Consider the following 4,702-nt stretch of genomic DNA (forward strand, 5'->3'; position numbering starts at 1 on the left):
GATGGAAATAGAATCAGAGAGACAGAAATATCATCTTAAAAATGTCTTTCACTTTGGGACCTCAAGGTCCCTGGAAACTGGATGAATAAAGAAATTTTTCACAAGATTTGGGTCAGTGCCACATTTTTGATAATTTTTGTGGTGCATTTTCCTATTGTTTAAAAGGACTTGCTTTTTTCTTTCTAGGCTTTTTGTTTCCATTTTAGGTAGAGTTATTCTGATTCTTCCTCTTTCATGTCCAGCCCCAAAGTGATATTGTCATGAATCTGTTGCTGGTATTGATGATGATGATGATGTCTGACATTCATTAAATGCTTTCCATGTGCTAGATTCAATGCTAAATATTCTTCTTTAGAGATTTTATTTTTATCCACACAACAACCTTATGACTGAGGTACTTTTATTACTAATCGGGGTCCTGAAACTCAGAGAAGTTAATTTGCCCGAGTCACAATACTAGTAAGTAGTAGAACCAATTGATCAAAATCTATCTCACTGGTGTAGCAGCCCACACCTGTAATTCCAACTACTTAGATGTAAGCAAGAAGATCACTTGAGTCCAGTAGCTTGAGGATGCAATGAGCTATGATCACACCACTGCTCCCCAGACTCAGTGGCAAAGTGAGACCTTGTCTCTAAAATTAACAAATCCCAAATCTATCCTATTGTAAGGCTCATGGGCTTTCTTTGAGAACTATTCTCTCTTTCATCCACCTGTAAGAAATCTTGACTCTCAGTCATTCTGTTGTTTCTTAACACTCATATGGGTCTCTGGCTATCTAGAAACTCTGCTGGAATCCCCTACTCTGGCCTACCTATTTGGTCAGAGTCAGGTGTTTCCAAATTATCCCAACATTTTCTTCCTGGCCCCAAGGCCACCAACACTTCTGTTTCCCTAAAGCAGCTTATCTACTGCAGCTACTCAAAATAATTTAGACCTGATCACCTGCAACCCCACATAAGTGTGAACTTTGCCTGAGAAACTATAGTCAGACTTGACAGAAGTAGGGTGGGGTAGTATAATGATTGGTGACATCTCAGTCTTAATTTTTTTTTTTTAATAATCTCTCAAAAGTTTTCACCACATCGTCTACTTTTAGCAGGATGCTATTTTTTCTTCCTTTCCTCTTCACCAGAGGGCTCACTGGACTAAGCAGAATATTTTAAAAACAGTGACCTGATGATCAATGTTTAGAGACTGTATTCTATTCCTCTTAGAAAACTGACCCAGTCTTGGGGGTTCCATAGTCTTTGTGAAGATTTTTCTGATAAAGGTCAAGCTCTTGGGCCAGACTTGCTTGTTTACTGAGGGCATCATAAAGACCCTATTGTCCTCTTTAACACATAGTATTCATTTAATTGAGCCTCATATTCACTATCAAGGTGGAGCGAAAGATGAGAAATAAATTGCTTCCATTCTTTTCCATCAGTTATTACCTCAGGAATAGCATAATAAAGGTGGCATTAGAAAGAACTGGAAAAAGTCATCATCACTCTTGGAGTCTTAAGAAATGGAGATTCAAAAGGTTATTATAGGTAATCTATTCACATTATAACATGCATACTGATTGTGGGCTTAGTCTGTATGCTTTTGGCTTAGTGATGGTTTTTCAATAGAAGTCATGTGCTAACTGAATAGAGAAATAGAACCTCTGGACCACAGTGAAAATGGGGATTTTATACAGAGGCCCAATATGGGCCTCACTGAAAACAATAATTTCTTCCCCAGTCTTCTCTGATAAGCTCAGATAAGATCAATTTCTATGCTTGCAAGAATCTCAGAGGACAGGAAGGAAAGACAATGCCAGATGAAGACAAGGTGAACAAATGAAATCTGTCTAGCTTGAATGAACACGCAGTCTAAAAGCTATTTCAGGAGTCTGAAAACAACCACTCTCCGGATTGCCCTGTTCACACTCAGACTACAACTGATGCATTATGTTTCTGCTAAAACCTGAGTTTACCAAGCTGAAAACTTAAATAAGAAAAACATAGATATTTTTCACCCCAGAGAGGAGGGGATTTTAAATGGCTGTCACTGCTTAGCCAAAAACCTACATTCCAAAGCCTCCAATTTATGTATGAAATTGTTATTGCCTCTCTAAGGCTTTTAAGTTGTAATTTCCTTTATCTTGAATTCTAAGGAGAAGAGAGTGGGAGAAGTAGGAAAATATGAAATCCTTCTAATGTTTTATTTCTTTCTTTTTAATTTAAAACAAAAGAGTCATTATTAACTATAATTTTTCTGTCACTATTTTCTACTGGGGTTAAATAAGAATTTTTTCATGGTCTCTAATATTATGAAGTAGTAGCAAGCGTGTAAATTGAAGAGTTGAGTCCCAGGTTTGATTTTCTTTCTTTCTTTTTCTTTCTTTTTCTTTCTTTTTTTTTTTTGACAATCTGATTTTGCTTTATTGGATACTATCCCACACGCGATATTTACAGATTTAATTAAACAGAATTTATAAAACTGCTGTGGTGGAACATTTTAAGAAGTTAATCTGAAATACTAAAAATGAAGCTATCATTTCATACGTGTTACAACGTAATCATTCATTTATAACTTTTCAGCCAATATCCATGATAGTTCATTTCATAAAAACTCCATTTTTGAGAAGAGGTTAAGTCCGAGGAAGTACAAAAAAATTCAGAAAAATATTTCCGTATCTAGTCAGAATCTTTCATAGTTCTATACAGTCAATAGTTGATCATCTTTCGAAGGGCTTCGTAACTTGCATTTGTCAGGGATGTAGAATGGCTCAAAAATGTGAGGAAACGGTGTGTCATACCCACATACTCTTGATATAGGAGCCTCCAGGTTCAAGAAACATTCTTCCTGCACCGTGGAGCTGATCGACACGAACCCGCCTGTCAGGGGAGCCTCGTGGCTGATCACCGACTTACAAACTATATCCACATCCCAAGGTAATATGGTCTTCAGATCAAAGACTTCACAAATCACACCAAGCTTTTCTTTTGCCATGGAAGCCACTGCCCGAGCCACATGAACCTGAGTGCCCCAGGCAACAAGAGTGACATCACTCCCCTCCTGTATGACTTCGGCCTGTGACAGTGGGATATTATGCGGCTCGACAGGAACTTGTTTCACTGCTACCCTGTAAATTATTTTAGGTTTAAAAAATAGACAAGGATTTTTATCCTCTATGCATGACAAAAGAAGTCCTTTGGCCTGGAAAGGGCTTTTGGGTACAACCACCTTGATTTCTGGGCAGTGAGTAAAAAAAAAGCTTCAGGACTCTGAGAACGATAGAGAGCCCTGTGGCCAACACAGCCCCAAGGGGCCCAGATAGTGAGGCCTCCACAGTTAAAAAGATCCCCAGAGCGGTGGCGGTACTTGGCAGTTGCATTCACCATCTGATCAAAAGCAGGGAAGACGTAATCTGCAAACTGAATTTCTGCAATGGCAGTAGCACCAGTGCCTGCAATTCCAATTCCAAATCCAACAATTCCTTGTTCACACAATGGAGTGTTAAAAACTCGATCCTTCCCATATTTTTCTCGCCAACCCACTGTGCATCAAAAGACTCCGCAAAAGCAACATCTTCGCCAAATATTACTGCAGCAGGATCTTTAGCCAATGAGCTATCCAAGGCACTCGTTATTGACTGGAAAAGATTCATTTTGGGGGTTTGCCCACACTCCTGGGGCTCCGCATCCAGCTGGAAGGTGAAGTGGGCCACCCGCCGCCTCCGGGCCGGGGCCGGGGGCGGCCAGCCAGGCCCGGCGCCAGCCCCGCGCCAGCCCCTCGCCGCCGAGCCGGCTCCAGGGCCCCTTGGTCCCGACCGCGCGCAGCCCCAGCAGCCACCGGCCCGCCGCCATGCCCGCCGCCATCCCCACGCGCCGCAGGGCTCGCGGGCGGGCTGGTTTTCAATTCTACTTCCTAATTCAGTTACTCAGGCCCCAAGCCTTGATGTTACCCTTCATGTCTCTTTCTCGAATATTTTTCTTTTTTCTTTTTCTTTTTTTTTTTGAGTTGGAGTCTCACTCTGTCGCCCAGACTGGAGTGCAGTGGCCGTTCCAGCTACCGCAGCCTGGACCTGCTGGGCTCCAGCGATCCATCCCCCTCAGCCTTCCAGGTAGCTGGAACTACAGGAGAGCCCTACCACACCTGGCTAATTTTTTGATTTATTGTAGAGATGAGGTCTCACCAAGTTGCCCAGGCGGGTCTCAAACCTGCGGGCTCAGGCAATCCACTCACCTCGGCCTCCCAAAGCGCGGGATTACAGGCTGAGCCACGGAGCCTGGCTTCTCGAATATTTTTCGTTCCTTTCTTCAGCAAATATAATGGTTTTCCTCCATCTCTACCACCAAAGTTCATATTACCAACTTCTTTTCACAGAGCTGCCAGAATGCTCTTTTAAAAATAAAAATCAAATTAAATCACTCTCTTGCTTCATTGTTTGATGACTTCCCAACCTACTCTGAACTTTGTTCACAGCTAAGCATTCTAAAAGACACAGTCCCTGGCCAACTTTCCCACTTTATTTGTTAGCAGTCTTTCCTGTCTTCAGTGGACTCCAAGTATACCGGCTCCCTTGTTTGTCGGCAGGCATGCCTCAACCCAGGGCCTTTCTGGGCTAGTGACTCTATTGGATGCCCTTCCCTGATCTCCTCAACAGTCGCCCTAGAACATGGTCATTTCTGTGAGGCTTCCTGCGCTGCATGTACCTCTCCATGCTCA

At 42.3% G+C, this 4,702-nt stretch overlaps 1 pseudogene; it reads right to left on the reverse strand.

Annotated features, from left to right (window-relative positions):
• Positions 1–2,697: 2,697 nt before the first annotated feature.
• Positions 2,698–3,852, reverse strand: LOC103272671 (annotated as a pseudogene).
• Positions 3,853–4,702: the final 850 nt, after the last annotated feature.

This window comes from Carlito syrichta, unplaced genomic scaffold (genome assembly GCF_000164805.1).
Source record: "Carlito syrichta isolate Samal-C Ts95f unplaced genomic scaffold, Tarsius_syrichta-2.0.1 Scaffold313136, whole genome shotgun sequence".
In the NCBI taxonomy this organism is placed as follows: domain Eukaryota; kingdom Metazoa; phylum Chordata; class Mammalia; order Primates; family Tarsiidae; genus Carlito; species Carlito syrichta.